Genomic DNA, 18,346 nt, shown 5'->3' with positions numbered 1-18,346 from the left:
AAACCATGCAGGTGGAGTTCATCACAACTATTCTTTGAGGCATCACTACTTAATTATTCTGTGGCAATAAAGATAACAGTTTGAGTAGCCCTGATGTTCTGATCTTTCGCATGACTCTACTGTCCTCTCACATGAGTTTTCTCCACACAGGAATAGATGGCCCTCAAATCAAAGCCAACTCCAGATCTTTTCAAACTGGTTAATAGGGAGAATGGGTTCTCATCAATGAAGAAAGATAAAGATGCCACTCCAAGCAGGTTTTGACCTCTACCACTCCACTACAACTGCTCATCACTGTCAATTCTAACGGTTAAGATAAAGTTGTCATCTTGACATATTTAGCAGCATCTGACACAACCAATTACTTCCTCCTCCTTGATTCACTTTCTTCCCTTGGCTCTCTAGGCACTGCATTATTGTAGTTTTTCTCCCTATTTCAATAGTTTCCCTTCTCAGTCTCTTTGTGTGGTTCCTCCTCCTCTCCCTGACCTCAATATTGCAGTCACCACAGCAGAAGTGGTGAAAGTTTTAGTTCGTTTCTTTACTTCTTTTTACACTCACTCTCTTTGCAATTTCATCTCATCTCATGGCTTTAAATACAATCTGTCTAACTGATGACTTCTAAATTTATAACTCCAGCCAGAACTCTTTGCTGAACTCCAGATTCATATCCAACTACCTATTCAGCATATTTACGTGGATATCTAATGGACATCTCAAACTCAATATATCCAAAGCTGAATTGCTGATCCTCCATCTCACACTGCTCTGTCTACAGCTGTCATCTCTGTTGGTGGCAACTCCATCCTTGCAGTGACTTAGGCAAAAGTCTCGGAGTCATTCCTCACGCCTCCTTTTCTCTCACACTTCATATCTAATCCATCTGCAAATCTTGTTGCTTCTACCTTCAAAATATATTTGGAATCTTACCACTTTCACCACTTCTGCTGTTATCACTCTGGTCTAAGGCACCATCAACTCTCACTTGGATTACTGTAATAACTTGGTAACTGGTCTCCCTGCTTCCACCCTAGCTCTCATATAGTCTATTCTTAACAGCAGCCAAAGTGTCCCTTTTAAAACATAGATCATGTCACTTCTCTGCTCAACATCCTGCACTTCCCATTTCCTCAGAGCAAAAGCCAAAGTCCTTACAATGGCCTATCAGACCAGGCATGATCCTCTCCTCCTATTCAACCCTATAACATCTGTGATTCGAATCCTCCCTTTTGCTCCCTCTTCTCCAGCCATGCTGGCCTCCTTGTGTTTCGTGAATACGCATTCCCACCTTAGGGGCTTTGCACTGGCTCTTTTCTCTGATAGGAATTCTCAGCCCCGAGATATTCACCTGGTTAACTCCCTCACGTTGTCTTTGCTCTAATATCTTATCAAGTGGGCTTACCAGACCTCACTGTTGAAAATAGTGTTTCACTGTTTCCCTCAACGCCACTCCCAATTCCCCTTAATCTTTTTCTATATAACCTATCACTTAATATACTTTATGTTTGGCTTATTTATTATAGTTATTATTTACGTTGTGCTACCCCACAGAATGTAAGTACCACAGTGGCAAAGACTTTTGTCTGTTTTCTTCACTGATGTAACATGAGAACCTAACACAGTACCTAGGACACAGTAAGTGCTGAAAAATGAATGCATGAATGAAATTAAAAGTTTATTAATAGGGAAATGTCTAAATAAAATGTGGCATATGTATATAATGGCATACTATATGACAAAAGAAATGAGGTAGATTTAAATGTATAAACATGAGACGATCACAAACACATACTGCTGTGTGAAAAAAGAAAATTGCAGAAAGGTACTACAATATGGCACCACTTATATAGTTTTTAAAATCACACAAATAAAAATATTATACATTGTTCATTGAATTATACACGAAAACAGATGTGAAAAATTGGCTAGATTGATATACTCCAAATCCAAGATTTTGGTTGCCTGGGATAGAGAAAAAGACTCAGGGAAGAGGGCAAAGGGAGAGGGCAAGGGAAAGAATTAAAGGGGTTTCAACTTCATAAATAACTTTTAATATAAGGAAGTCAAGCAAATATGACAAAATGTTAACAATATTCATTCTTGGTATTGAGAACAGGAATGATTGTTATATTATTCTCTGTATTTAAAATTTTTTTTCAAAAATAGTTAATTAACAAAAAGTACAGAATAGCATGATTCCAAAAGATATAGCTGCTAGGTATTAATCAAATCCATGCAAGCAATTAGCTGGTTCAGTAAATCCTGGATCAAATGTCTAAGATACCCTCAGTGTTCCTTAGGATTTTACTATTTCCCATATAAATGTTATCTTACCAGGAATCAGGTCCTATAAGTTTTGGTTAGGAGACTTGGAAGACTATTCAGACTCTCAAATTCCCATTTATTGTTTCCTCTCAGAAACTAGCAATTTCATGCTGAGTTATTTTTATTAGACTCTTATCATCCCCATGACAAATCCCCTTAACAGGAACCTTGTTTGGGGATCTGATTTTAATTAAAAGAACTCTGTTATCAGAGATAAACTCTCACCCACTCTCTTCAACTGGTCTGCCCCCGTCAGTATTTATGTTTGCCAAAGCACATCTCTCTGTATACATTTGGATTTTTCCATACTTTTTCTTAGTCCAATACTTCCAAAGCTAAATAAACAGCTTCTATCAGCCTGCTCCTGACTCAAAAGCCACCTCCATCTAAATTCTATTGCTTACTGAATATATGTGCGTAAATATGTATTTTTTATCTATAGCATTATATTAGTCAGCTTTTTCTAGGCTATGCTGGGGAACAAATAACCCCAAACATAAGTGGCTTACAGCAATGGTTTCCTTCTCATTCACATTACATATTGGTAGCTGTAGGCTGGCTATAAGTCTGCTTTATACACCTTTCATCCCAGGACCCCAACTGAGGGAGTACCCTCTATCTGGAACATGCCATTCTCAAGTTAGAAGGAAAAAGAGCAAGAGAGTTAGAACAAACATGGAATGGCTTTTAAAGATTCTGCTTGGGCATGGTTAGCAAACTACTGCTCACAGGCCAAATCTGTCCTGTGGAATGCTTCTGTTCAGCCCATGGGCTAAAATTGGTTTTTACATTTTTTAAGGGTAGTCAAATAAAAAAAAGAGAGAGAGAGAGAGAAGGAGAAGGCAAAAGAGCATGAGAAGGAAGAGAAGGAGAAGTCACAGTGGTGATGGTGGTATGACAGAGACAGCATGTGGCCTGCAAAACCTAAAAATTTAGTAACTGCACCTTTACAGAAAAAGTTTGCTGATTTCTGTTCTTACAGGAAATGAACATGAATAATTAGGAACAATAACAAACCACCAGCATCCCCTCAAAATTAGCTACCTTGAAGAAGGATAAGAGAGCTATTTGTAGAAAACTTGATGGCAGTTTATTTTTTTTAATAAAATCTATCTTTTCAGTAAGTTTTTATTTTAAATTTCTATGTGGGTATATCTGATAGCCCCAGGAATTTAGGTCCAATAAAATAATGAAGTTTTTTTGGACTACATCAAAATTAAAAACTTTTGTTCATCAAAGGACACAATCAACAAGGTGTAAAGGCAATCTATGAAATGGGAGACAATAAAAAACTCTTACAACTCAAAACAAAAAAACAAACGATCTGATTAACAAAAGGGCAAAGGACTTGAACAGACATTTCTCCAAAGATGATATACAAATGGCCAACAAGCATATGAAAATATGCTAAATATACTAATCATTAGGGAAATACAAAATAAAACCACAATAAGACGTAACCTCATATCCATTAGGACGGTTGTTATAAAAAAAAAAATAAGTGTTGGTGAAGACGGAGAAATTAGAACCCTTGTGCACTGTTGGTGGGAATGTAAAATGGTCCAGTTTCTGTGGCAAACAGTAAGGTGGTTCTCAAAATATTAAAAATAGAATTATCATATGATCCAGCAATACCACTTCTGGGTATATATACAAAAGAACTCAAAGCAAGGTCTCGAAGATATTTTTATACACCCACATTCGTAGCAGTGTTATTCGCGATAGGCAAAGGGTGGAAGCAACCCAAATGTCTGTTAATAGATGAATGGATAAACAAAATGTGGTACATACACACAATGAAATATAATCCAGCCTTGAAAAGGAAGGAAATTCTGACACATGCTACAACATAGATGAAACTTGAGGACATTATAAGTGAAATATCCAGTCATAGAAAGGCAAATAGTGTGTGATTTTACTTACATGAATTACCTATAGTAGTCAAACTTAGAGATGGAAAGTAGAATGGCGGTTGCCAGGGGCTGGGGGAGGGAGGAAATGGGAAGTTGCTGTTTGACGGGTATAGAGTTTCGGTTTTGCGAGATGAAAAAGTTCTGGAGATTGGTTGCAAAACAATGTGAATATATTTAACAGTTCTGAATTGTACACTTAAAAAAGGCTGACAGTAAATTTTATGCTATGTGTATTTTATCACAATTTTTAAAAAAGGCTATGTAAAGAAAAAAAGATAGATTACACATATTTCTCAGGTTAGGAAAAAATGGTTAATTTTATATTATGTACATTTCACCTCAATAAATTATTTTTAAAAATCAGGTGAAGGGGCTGGTCAGAGGCAAAAGGGAAGGATCTGGTTTCAGATATGTTGAAACTGAGATTTGGGAAAGAGCTAGAGAAAGATGTCTAGAATATAGCTAGAAATACAAGTTTGGAATTAGGGAGAAAGGTCAGGCTGTACCGACAAAAGTTTTGAGAGAAAATGGCTGAAAGTTATGGAAGTAGATGAGACTTCAGGAGGGTGGAATATATATATAGAGAGATTTTTATCCCAGGACAGAACTTCTGGGGATTAAAAAAAAGCAGTCAATAAAGGAAACAAATGAGCCATCAGAGGAGTAGGAGAAAAATAAGTTACTGCAGCATCACTAGAGTCAACAGAAAATTCTACAAGGAACAAGTGGTCAATATATCAGTGAATCAGAGAAGTAAAGAAATGTAAGAATTAAGAAATACTAAGCCCAGGTACATTAGAGGTCACACGGTGCTTCATTAAAAAAACAAACACTGAGTCATGTTCTTTATCCTGTAATATAAAACAAAGAAGTACAAAACATGCTTGTAAAAGATGTCTCTCCCTATGTATTTTTTGTTTTAATTTGGATAAATAATATCTAGACATGGAAAAACATCAATTAAAAGACTATTGAAAACAAAAAAATAATGAAAGTTTTAAATCATAAGATAGTTTTCATATTCTTATTTTAAGCTCTTGACTAAAACTTTCTAAAATTCTTGGCAGTAAAAATTCCTTCAACCTAATTCAAAGCACTATCCTAGGCAAAGCTGCTTTCTTTAATACTTTCCTTGGAGTAGGATCAACAGTTGAAACACTTGGTTTCATGATGCTTCTTGCTGGTTTATAATCCATAATATTTGAAGAAGTACAGGGAACATGTTAACATCAACAAACCAAATAATTATTTTACTAAATAAACTTGTGAGCAAGTTGTTTCTTAGTTTCATTGTGAATGGGAGACTCAAAGATCAGATGAAATTTTCATGCCATTTCTATTTTGCCCTTGTCATTTTAAATGTTTAAATGACAGCTATATTGAACTACCTGTAGTGTTCTCACATAATTCCGTGGGATTTTCTCTTATTTTTCTTTTCACTTATATAATAACACCCTAAGTGCCTACTCATTTAAAAATTTTTTGAAAAATGTTAAATAAACTTTAGTGAGGCATAATTTACAAACAATAAGATACACCCATTTAACCGTTCAGTCCCTTATCCCCTGCTCTTGGAAACCACTGATCTGTTTTCTGTTATTATGAATTAGTTCTGCGTGTTCTAGAATATCAAAGAAATGACATTATATAATATGAACTCTTCTGTGCTTGGCTTCTATCAGCATGTTTCTGACATTCCTCCATGTTGTTACATATTCTTTTTCAGTGTTGAATAGTTCCATTGACTGAATATTCTACAATTGTTTATTCACCCATTGATGGACATTTGGGTTTTTTTTTTAGTTTTTGGCTGTTACAATTAAAAATTCTATGAACATTTGTGTACAAACCATTTTGTAGACAATGTTTTCATTTCTCTTGAGTAAATACCCAGGAGTGGAATTGCTAGGTCACATGGTAAGTATATGTTTAATTTTATAAGAAGTTGCCATTTAGACTCTCACCAGCAATGTATGAGACTTCAAGTTGCTTCACATCCTTACCAAAACTTAGGATTATCAGTATTTATAGTTTTAGCCATTGGTTAGGGTATCTCATTGTGGTTTGCATTTCTCTGATGACTGTGATATTGAAGTTTTCATGTGCTTATTGGCCATTTGTTCTCTTCATTTGTGATATGTCTGTTCAAATATAAGGCCCAATTAAAAAATAACTTGTCTTCTTATTATTGAGATAAGAGTTCTTTATACATTTGGACACAAAGCCTTGTCAGATGTATCTATCGTGAATATCTTCTCCTACCTTATGGCTCACCTTTTAATTTTCTTAATGGTGTCTTTTGAAAAACAGAAGCTTTATCTTTTCATGAAGTCAAATGTATTAACATTTTCTTTTAAGTTAAATGCTTCTTGTATACCTTCCAAGAAATCTGTACCTACCCTCAAGGTCTAGAAGACTTTCCCCCACGATTTCTTCCAGAAATTTTATAGTTTTCACTTTTACATTTAGGTCTATGATAGTTTAAGTTGATTTTTTGTGAATGGTGTGAGGTAAGAGTCAAAGTTCCTTTCCCCCACCCCATATAGATATCCACTTAGATACCTAACACCATTTGCTGAAAAGACTATCCTGTCCCCCATTGAAATGGTTTGATGCTTTTGTTGAAAACATTTGACCATTTATTGGTCATTATATACTACTTCTGGATTCCCTATTCCTTTCCATTGATCTACAAGTCTATTATATTAACATTATCATCACACTCACTCGATTATTGTAGGCTTGTAGTAAGTTTTGAAGAAAGGTAGTGTAAGTCCTCCGATTGTGTTTTCTTTTTCAAAATTGTTTTCAATATTCTAAGTACTTTACATTGCCATATACATTTCAGATTCAGTTTGTCAGTGTCTACAACATTTTAATTGGGATTGTGATGAATCTATAAATCAATACGGAGAGAACTGACATATTAACAATATTGAGTTTCCAATCCAAGAACAAGGCTTCCGCTTCTGGTAATGGCTGAGTAGCTCTGTATTAATCTGCTAGGGCTGCCATAACAAGATACTAGAGATTGGGTAGTTTAACAACAGAAATTTATTTTCTCATAGTTCTGGACACTGGAAGTCTGAGATCAGGGTGCTAGCATGGTCAGGTTCTGGTGAGAGCTCTCTTCTTGTTATGTAGGCAGCTGCCTTCTTGCTGTGATATGGCAGAGAGGGGGTAATCTCTCTCTTCCTCTACTTAAAAGCCCACAGTCCTGGGCCGGCCCCGTGGCTTGGTGGTTAAGTGAGCGAGCTCCAATGCTGGTGGCCCGGGTTCGGATCCCGGGCGCGCACCGAGGCACCACTGTCTGTCCTGAGGCCGAGTCCCACATACAGCAACTAGAAGGATGTGCAGCTATGGCGTACAACTATCTACTGGGGCTTTGGGGGGAAAAAATAAATAAATAAAATCTTTAAAAAAAAAAAAAAAAAAAAAAAAAAAAAGCCCACAGTCCTATTGGATTAGGGTTCTACCTTTATGATCTTATTTAGCACTAACAATCACCTAAAGACTTTATCTCCAGATACAGTCACATTGGAGAGTTAGGACTTGAACATTTAAATTTTGAGGGGACACAATTCAGTCCATAGCAATCTCCTATTGAATGAACCTTACCACAGGTAGCAACTGTAAACTCTGAGTAAAATATAAAAATCAACTGCCTGAAGCCACTGGAGAGCAATCAAATCCAGGCAGAAACTAGAGGGGTGTGGTCTACTCTTTTACAAAGGGACAACACTGAATAAGTGTCCAATTTTATGGCTTTCTGAGGAGAGTCCTTAGTTGGAGCCATGACGAGTATCTAAAACTGATAGAAACCTGCACTCTTACTGGATCAAGGAATCAAAGGACAGAGTTTGGGTGACCATAATGGATGGAAAATAAGCAGAGAAATTCCTGAATGAAAAGTCAGAGAGTGGGAGCCTTAAATTCTACGTATAAACTCTACTCAAATCTCTAGCTGACTCCTGAACTATATGTGCAAGGGGCAGACTCCAAGCTGCCTAACTATGGTTAAAACAACTGGTGAGAGATTTCAGTTGTTGCTCACCACTGGAAAAACAGTTTGGAGTTTGAGGTTAGCCAAGTTAATTGGCTGCTAAAACAACAACAGTTAACAACAACAACAACAACAAAGACATTCTTCAGAGGACTACAACTGAATTCAGAATCTCTATTTCTTATTTAAAGTATCCAAGATACTAGCCAAAATTACTAGACACATGAAAAAAACTAGGTAAAAATAACTCATTTTCAAGAGAAAAGGCAATCAATGGAGACCAACCCTGAGAAGTTCCAGATGTTGTAGTTAACGGATAAAAATTTTGAAGCAATTATTGTAACTATGCTCAAAGATGCTAATGAAAATATTCTTAAAATGAATGAACAGATAGGAAATCGCAGCACAGAAATAAAAACTGCAAAAAAGAACAAATAATTCTATAACAGAAACATATGATATCTGAAATATCACTGGAAGGACTTAACCACAGATTTAGAGGACAGAAGAAAGAGTCACTAAATGAAAAGATAGATCAATAGAAATTAACCACTTTGAAGAAGATTGAGAAAAAAGGAAAACTATATTGTCTGGGAGCAGGAAGCTGGGTGCTATTTTCTCTCTGAGGGAGAAACTACTATCTTATAGTTATTTTTACAACATTAATGTGTTCACAGGTTATTGCTCTGTTTGCAAGTACAGAAACAGTAGAGGAGGATGAAAACTTAGCAGTAACATGACTGATTTAAAGGACTCCATTAGCCAATGAAATCTAGTAGCCAACTGATTGAGTACGTTAACAAACCACTTTCACCTGCGGCAAGAGAATCTGACCCTAGGCTAACAACCTAGTTCTGTTATCTACCAGATAAGATAGTATGTGTTAAATATGTGTTGCTAGGCGTTACTAGGCAACATCGCTTATGAGAAAAAGAATCCCTGATTGGTAAATTGCATCTAGACTGAGGAAACTATAAATACACTATGGAAAGTCATAGTTTGAGCTTTCCTTAGTACAGTGGCTCTTGTAACTGGCATATCTCTTTCAGGGACCCTGTAAACTAATTCTATGGAATGTTAAAATGGATATTGGGTCCCATGGGAAATGAGGCTTTTAAGCCAAAGTGGATTACATGCCCACTGATGTGGCTTCCATCTCCTCACACTTCAGCTGTCACCTGGAAAGAAAGTACTTCCTGGACTTATATGTGTATCACTACACGGACTGCTATAGCAAGGACTCCTGCTTAGAGGAGTTATCTTGCTGGCAAGCTGAGGTTCTTATTCTATGCCCTTATAAGTAGACTGGTACCAAGCATGGCCTGTGGTGGTCCTGGGATTCTAAATATTTACTTTAACCTAAGAAGATACCCTGGTGATCCCTGGAGATGAACAGTTAAAACAGTGGTTTCCAAAATGGGATTTATGAACCTCAGAGGACATACAAGATCATCTACCAGAACATACTAAGAAAATAGTAGAACTTTTATTAATATACATTTTTTTAACTTGTATTTTTAATTTTTACTTCAGAGATAAGTCATATAATGTACACCATATATATATATATATATATATATATATATATATATATATATATATATATATATATATATATATATATAGGAGTAAGTCTCAAAAACATTTTACTGATAGGCATGAACATCAAAATAATTTGAAAATTACTGAATTAGAAATTACAAATTATTTTCAAGCACAAATAGACCATTTATAAATATTGACCATTTACTAAAGTCAATCTTTAAAAATACCAAAGAACTGAAAACATAGAGACCACATTCTCTGACTAAAATGCAAAGAAATTAAAAATCAATTTTTTAAAAAAGCTAAGTTTTCAAAAAGAGCCATGTATTTGGAAATTTAAACACACACTTCTAAATAAATCATAGGTCAAAGAAGAAATAATAGGGCTGGCCGGGTGGCATACTGGTTAGGTTCGTGCACTCTGCTTTGGTGGCCCAGGGTTTGCAGGTTCAAACCCCAGGCGTGGACCGACACACTGCTCATCAAGCCACACTGTGGCAGTGTCCCACATACACAATGGAGGAAGACGGGCACAGATGTTAGCTCAGAGCCAATCTTCCTCAGCAAAAAGAAGAAGATTGGTAACAGATATTAGCTTAAGGCCAATCTTCCTCACCAAAAAAAAAAAAAAAGAGAGAGAAGAAATAATATTGGAAATTAGAAACCATTTAGAACTGAGTTATAGTGAAAATACTACATATCACAACTTTGTGGATGCTGATAAAATGATACTTAGAAGGAAATTTATACTCTTGAATGTTTATATTAGAAAAGAAGAATGGCTAAAAATTAATGAGGTCTACTCAAGTTAGAAAAAGAACAACAAAGTAATTTCAAAGAAAACAGAAGGAAGGGAGGAAATAATGAAAATAATGAGATAGAAAACAAAGACACAATAGGCGCGCAAAAAACAAATTTGTTCTCTAAAGAGATTAACAGAGTACCGAAAACTCGTCAATGGGGAAAAAGAAAGAAGAGAATTTTAAGGAAAATAATGCACAGAAAGTGTTTCTAATGATAAAATTTCAGTTTTCAAGTGAAAATTAGAATTTTGGAAAATGTGTATCCATCACTGTGTATTAGACATCTTCTGAAAATAAAGACTTTCCAGATATGACCTGGGTTGATATTAACAAATTAAAAAATTTTTTAAATTGTAAATAAAATCTGTCAAAATTAGTTAAGATCCACAAATAGATAGCTAGATAACTCAGTGTCAAATGTGAAAAGCAAAACTTTAAAACACTTAGGAGACAATAAAGAAGAACAGCTTTGTGACATTAGGCCAGAGAAGAATTTCTTCAAAACACATCCCAGAAGCACAAAAGCATAAAGGAAAAGATTGAACTGACTACATTAAAATGAAAACTGCTGAAAAACAAAAGACAGCATTTAAAAACTTAAAAGGACAAGCCACAGACTGAAAAAAGATAATGTATGACAGGCAAAGGATTAGTATTCAGGATATGTGAAGAACTTCTACAAATCAATAAGAAAATACAAACAATTTTTAAAAATGGGCAAAAGATATGAACAAACAATTCACAGAAGAAAACAAAAGGTTAAAACATGAAAAAACACTTAACCTTATCAGTAATCAGAGAAATGCAAATTAAAGTAACACTGAGACAGCATATTCCATCCTTTATAATGGCAAAAATAAAATGTCTAATTATATTGGATATTGCCATAAACCAAAAGGAACTCTTCTATTGGTGGGAATGTAAATTGGAATACAAATTTAGAAAGCAATCTGGCAATATCCAGTAAGGCTGATAATGTATATATCACATGTCCTCATGATTCCACTCTTAAGTATATACACCTAGAAAAGTCTTTCACAGGTACACAAAAAACACATATAAGGGAGCCCACGGTAGTATTGTTTGCAGTAACAACAAAGTTGGAAAAAAATCTAAATACCCTTTGCCAGGGAAATGGATAAATAAATTGTGATAGAGGTGGACAATGGAATATTGTAGAGTAGTCAAAACGAATACATCTCAACCACGCAATGTTGCACACAACAATATAGATGCAGGAAGATATGTACAGCAGGATACCATTCATATAAAGTTTTAAAACATACAAAATAAATAACATGGATTGTTATGGCCAAATCATATGCATGCAATAAAAATATAAACACATGGGAATGATGAATATCAAATTCAATATGGCAGTTACCTCTGGGGAGGCAGACAGTGGAATGGGGTTAGAGAGAGCTAAATAGAAAGTTTCTACTATACTTGTAATGTTTTATTTTTTAAAAAACAAAAACTACATGAAGTAAGTATGCCAAAAAGTTAGCATTTCAAAAAGCAGCCATTCATTTTCATGCTTTTCTGAATGTTTGAAATATTTCTTAAAAGGTTCCAAAAAACCTTCAACAACAAACTCTTCTGAAAATATTTTATTATTGAGTATAAAGAGAGGCACTGTCATTAATTTGATCTCCATCTTTCAATTCCACTCTACTTTTAAACAAATACTCATAGTATCAAGGAGCCTGGGGTGGTGGGGGCAGTATGTGTGTTGTGGGGTAGGGTGAGAGAGAAAGTCAACGTTTTCCAGGCATTATACATCATAGTATTTAAATATCCCAATTATATACATTATAAAGGGGATTCAGAGAGCTTGGGTAACTTACCCAGCGTGTCACAATAAGAAGAGGTCACAGTGAGATTCAGTCCAACTATACCTGTCTTCAAAACTTGTACTCTTTCCACTATTGCTCTGATAGTAAAAAAGAACTCTTCTTGAGGGTATGATTAGGACATGACCTAATCCTGTGGTCCAGGATGGAGGCAGCACAAATACTACAACTTGCTCATCAAGTCACACAGGAGTTTAGATCTAGGCAAGGAAGTGGTACTAGTAGAAACTTTTTAGAGAAGGAAATACATGTGGAGTTTGGTTATATAATAATTTTCCTAGCTTCTCTTTATTATTTATGCCATGGGCCATTTAGATCCTTTGTCTCTCCCTAGAAACTTTGGAGGTAATGCCAGTCTTACAAATAGATTCCTCAAGTCCATTAATCTATACAGATGTTTGTTTGCTTCCTTTCTATTAAGAGTTGAATGTGCACCTGTTGTTGATAGCCTAACCAACAACAGGGATGAGAGTTCCACAAATATAAATATACACTCAAATATGCTTCCAAAATTACTAGGATAAATGAGAACACGAGAGACCGTCTGTCCAAGTTTAGGCCTTGGTTTCACACGTCTAAGACATGGGACGATGGGTCAGGTATAACTTTTGTTTGTACACAGTGAGCCAAGATTCATGTAGTCAGTTTCCTTGGCCTTCATTCTGAAATTGATTCCCCCACAGCTCTTTTCCTTTATTATTATTATTGATTTTAGTTTCCTGGGAAACAAAACATAACTCTAATTAGAGAATGAGGCTACATTCCAAAGCTGCAGATTCCATTCTCCTCCCCTGGCTCTTCCCTGGACTGTTTTGGACCCTCTGCAACATGACGTCTAATGGTCAAAACTGTCCTTTCCTCCTAGCCTTGGCAGAAAGCCAGTGCCTAAAGCTACAAACTCCTGCTTTTATCTTCCATCTGCTGGGTGATTCGATTGCAAGGAAAGTACTACAACTAAAGATGTGGAGACATGCACCTCAGAGACAGCTGTGGGAATCAGATTGGATCTGCATTCAGGCCTGCTGGAAATAAAAGACCATTGACTTTGGCATTGGGATGGAAACCACTGCCAAACATACACATAGGCAGGCTCTCGTGTGCTGTCTCTCTTTCTCTCTTTCTCTCTCTCTCTCTCTCCACACACACACACACATACACACCTTTCAGAGGACAGGCTCTGTAAAATTCCCCACATATGGCAAACATATTTTAGGGGAAGCACCATGACTTGAGGCCAGTGGGAGAGAAAGAAAAAGAAAATAATGAGAAAAATCTTCAATAAGTCTAAATTGTTCCAGTCAGACTGCTGAGAAAGAATGCAAAGGATTAGAGATGAAAATTATTGGTAAAATCAGCATTATAACATAGCTAAATTCCTTCCCCACTTCAAATGATTACTAGAACTTACTCTGACATACAACAATAGCACCTGGGAACTAGTCTTTATATTTAGCTGTAAGTACTTTGCTTAACACAACGGATATATGCGAAAAGAGTACATTATAAAATACAAAAAAATATTTTTCTCTAACTTACAATTTTAAAAATTCTTGATTTTACCTGTAAGTAATAGTGGTGGTGGGGGGGGATGCAGGTATAACTAATTTTAACTGGCATTGGCTCCCAACACTTGAAGTATAACTGTTTTCTAAATTCTTATCCTCTCAGTTACATATTTAATGATCAAGTAAATGCTTAAATGCACTACAAAACTCCCACTGTAAAGGAACTAACAAAAAATCTTTTTAAAATGTAGACAACTGATCTCTAAGTTATCTGTTTTATAAGTAAGAATCGATTTATCAAATTTTCTGAAAATAAAACCAGAAAAAATTACTCCAACTTCTGCTTTAAAGATTATTGGTAAAAGTTAATCAGATCCTCTGAACACAAACTAACCTGATGATAAAAAATGGAAGAAACACTGTCTTGATGTTCTCAGGGGCCTCATTCTTGAAGAGCTTTCTAGAAACTGAGTTTAGATTTTTACCCCGACGGTAGGAGAGAGGTGCTAATGTATTTTAAGTAGAAAGATGACCATGGCTACAATGTGGGAATGGACTGTCAATCTGTGGACTGAAGTAGGAGTAAAGGGCTCATTTAATGGTCCATGAAAGAAATAATGAGGGTCTTGAAGCCAGCTCTGGCACTCCATCGGTCCTTTGCCATCAGCTCCTGAGGCAGAGGCACGGTGGAGGGCAGAATAAGGTTCTCTCCCCATGAGTATATCTTCCAAATTGGTGCCTTAGGAAGAAAAAAAAAGTCCTGGATTTGTAGCCTACAAGCTGTGTGACCTCAGGTAGCTAGTTAAGAAGGTATATTTGTTAAGCATTTACTAAGTATTAGGCACCTCTCAGAGATGGTTTTAAGTACATTTCCTAATTTATTTAATCTCTTCATACCTTAATTCATTCATCTGTGAAAGAACAATAATGCCTAACTCACGCACTGTTTTGAGGATTAAAGGAGAGAGCATATACATGAAAAGGCTTGGCAAATCTTATATATTTAAAAATATCAGTTTTCTTAAACATAACTTCCAACTTTTTTTCTACATCTAAAAACGCTATGATTATTTTATTTTCAATTCCCACCTATTGGAGGCTCTGCAGGTTGATAAAGACAGTTGTTAATTATTGATTTTTGTGTCACAAAACATAAAATAAAAATGCCATACTAGAACACTGCAAATATGAGGCCAGGTGCTTAAAATATTAACTGTTTCAGGGAGACTAGCTTATTTGATTGTACTTCCATTTAAGAACGGTTCTAAGAGGAAAAAGCCAATACGTGCCTTCATAGTTACAGGATAAGACATGAGGAAGAACTTCCCATCATCCTCCATGAACAACTTGAAGCTTTATGGCCATTCTAAGGGAACTGATGTCTAATGTTCCCTTCTAGGCACTCTGTGGGCACCAGGCAAGCATGGTTTCTATTAAAACTATTTCTATTCAAAAAATGGTGATGAGCAAATATGTGGGATGGTAGTTTATAGTCGCTAAACATCGACTAACACAGATTAGTGCAAAGAGAAAGCAACAAAAAATTAAGGTTTATTTTTATGTTCAAAAGACCTAATTTTATAGCAAATAAAAGACAAGTGATCAATATACCAAAGGCATGAAAAAAAGTGGGAACATAACCATCAAAACTAAAAAATTGTTTTAAGTACAGAAGGACTAACTTTACAGGAAATAAAATACAACTTTTCGGCAAATCAAAAGGCACGGAAAAAAAGAGACTTCAGATCCATAATCAGTGTAATGTGTGGACCTTGGTTGGATCTTCATTTAAACAAGCCAAGTATAAAAGACATTTTTGGGAGCATCAGTGTAATTTGAATATGGACTGAGTATTAGGTGATAATATGGAATTATCATTAACTTGGTAGGTGTGATGACAGTATTGCCATTATGTAAGGAAATTTTCTTTGTTTATAGAGAAGCACACTGAAATATTTAGGGAGTGAAACGCCATGATGTGTGGTATCTGCTTTAAAATACTTCAACAAAGAAATCATCGGTGAGACAAATCACAAAATGTTAGTAAGTGATAGGAGTACAGTATACTATTCTCCCCACTCTTCTATGTATATTTAAATTTTTCTTTATTAAATATTTAAAAGAGGAAAGAAAACCTGATAAATATCTAGTCCATCCGTGGAGGTGTAAAAAGGTTGGTTGCCTGAGTCAAAGAAGGAAACAGGGGCCAGCCCTGTGGTCTAATGGTTAAGTTCAGTACCTTCTGCTTTGGTGGCCTGGGTTCAGTTCCTGGGTGCAGACCTATACCACTTGTCAGTGGCCATGCTGTGGAGGTGACCCACATACAAAATAGAGGAAGACTGGCACAGATGTTAGCTCAGGGCGAATCTTCCTCAGCAAAAAAAAAAAAAAAAAAAAAAAAAAGAAGAAGAAGAAGAAAAGAAGAAGAAGAAGGAAATAGCCCAGACCAAGCACGTCTTGGGGTCAGACAGACACCTGAGGAAATCTTCATATTGTCTTTGTGGGACAAGTTGTGGAATGTCGGCTGAAGAGTACTTCCCTCAAATTTTACTGGCAAACTATCAAAATTCCCCCAAGGGAGCTGAAGTCAGGGACAACAGGAAGGGAATTATAAGACAGCTTAGAGTTGCACTAAGGTCACTGAGGAAACATCAGTTACCTCTACTCTCCGACTAGACCCACAACCACTGTGGGAACCAATGAGCTTGTTATGTACCATAAAAAAATGAAAGGGAAGGTGAATTTTATTATCCCTCATTTATGAGGGAGTTCTTACAAAGTCTCCCATATTGTGGGTTACTCCTTCAATTGTTATTTTGAACAATAAAGTACCATGTGGAAGAAGATACCTCAATTATTGCAACTTTTAGATGCTTATGGAGGTCACTGCCAAAAACCCTTTATAAAGGAGAAAAAATTTATAATATGGTAATCGTTCCTAGGGGCACAAGCTCAAAGTGCAGGCACTGAATGTGGTTCTAAATAAGCCCTTAAATTTAAAGATCACTTAGAAAAGCAATCTGGCAAGTGGTTACTTTGTGGAGATTAGACATTTTCACCTACAAGAAGTATGGAAATAGGTACTGGGAATACAATTTTTAGAAACTATCACATAAGGATCAAAAGAGAGCTTGTATCAAAAACAGCTTAGATGGAGTGAAGATGATATGCTTTGGGAAAATGCATTAGGTGACTCAAAAAGTGGCTCTAATAATGACCAGCATTATAATGTCAGAGATGGATGTGAAGAGTTTGAATAAACATTGTTTCCTGAAAGATGAGAGGCACGTTCCTCTCAGAGAGAATGTAAGAGTGCTTCTGAGGTAGGACAACCAAGAGGGTGAGAAATCTGGGGACAATGAGTTTGAAGAAGGTAAGACCTATGCAGTAAGGGCCTGTAGGTTAAGGATGGTGCATAATAAAAGTCTCTAAGTATTTGAAGAGCAGTCATGTGGAAGACAGAGTCGATTTATTCTGTATTTTTAGAGACCAGAAGTTAAATGAATGGGTGGAAATTATAGGGAGACAGGTGTTTGCTCAATATAAGCAAGTACTTTATAACAATTAGATCTGTCCAAGACTGAATTTGAAAAGTCATGTATAAGTAAATGCTTCCTGACCAACTGTAAGGAAGGAAATTGAGGTAAATTGCCTTTATGTTCATTTTAATGATTAGATTCTATTATTTTATCAAATTATCTCCAAGCTGGCAACAAGTTTAACTTGCTAACTGTATTTATTTTTTGAAGATACTCCTTTCATTTATTACATATATATATTTTTTTTTGTGAGGAAGATCAGCCCTGAGCTAACATCCATGCCAATCCTCCTCTTTTTGCTGAGGAAGACCGGCTCTAACATCTATTGCCAATCCTCCTCCTTTTTTTTTTCCCCCAAAGCCCCAGTAGATAGTTGTATGTCATAGTTGCACATCCTTCTAGTTGCTGTATGTGGGACGCGGCCTCAGCATGGCCGGACAAGCGGTGCGTTGGTACGCGCCTGGGATCCGAACCTGGGCTGCCAGTAGCGGAGCGCGCGCACTTAACTGCTAAGCCATGGGGCCGGCCCTACATTTATTACATATTTTTTAAATGGTTGCTCTGTGTGAATCATTACATTAAGTTCTGTGGGTGATAAAACATACATAAAAATAATGATTAGCAGAAGTTTATGATCAAGGAAGGAGATATACATGTATATAATGCATATCACACATGTACACATGTGATCATGTGCCAAAACATGTATAACATACCAATCCTTGACTGGGGCTTTGTCACAAGGTTAAAGCAGATATGTAATGAGGGCATGATCCAGTTAAAATGTTCGTCTTCTTTGCTAGGGAGTCTCTTAAGTGCCCTGACTCTAATCCAGGCTCTCTGCCTGTCCAAGAGTAAAC

General features: G+C 36.1%; 1 protein-coding gene across 2 annotated transcripts in view; it reads right to left on the bottom strand.

Annotated features, from left to right (window-relative positions):
* WARS2 (tryptophanyl tRNA synthetase 2, mitochondrial) overlaps positions 1-18,346 on the bottom strand; it is a 79,088-nt gene that overhangs the window by 23,831 nt on the left and 36,911 nt on the right. The gene's annotated exons all lie outside the window — the stretch shown is intronic.

Source organism: Ceratotherium simum, chromosome 2 (assembly GCF_057802395.1).
Source record: "Ceratotherium simum simum isolate JZ-2026a chromosome 2, ASM5780239v1, whole genome shotgun sequence".
Classification (NCBI taxonomy): Eukaryota; Metazoa; Chordata; class Mammalia; order Perissodactyla; family Rhinocerotidae; genus Ceratotherium; species Ceratotherium simum.
This window is presented reverse-complemented; position numbering and strand designations above follow the sequence as displayed.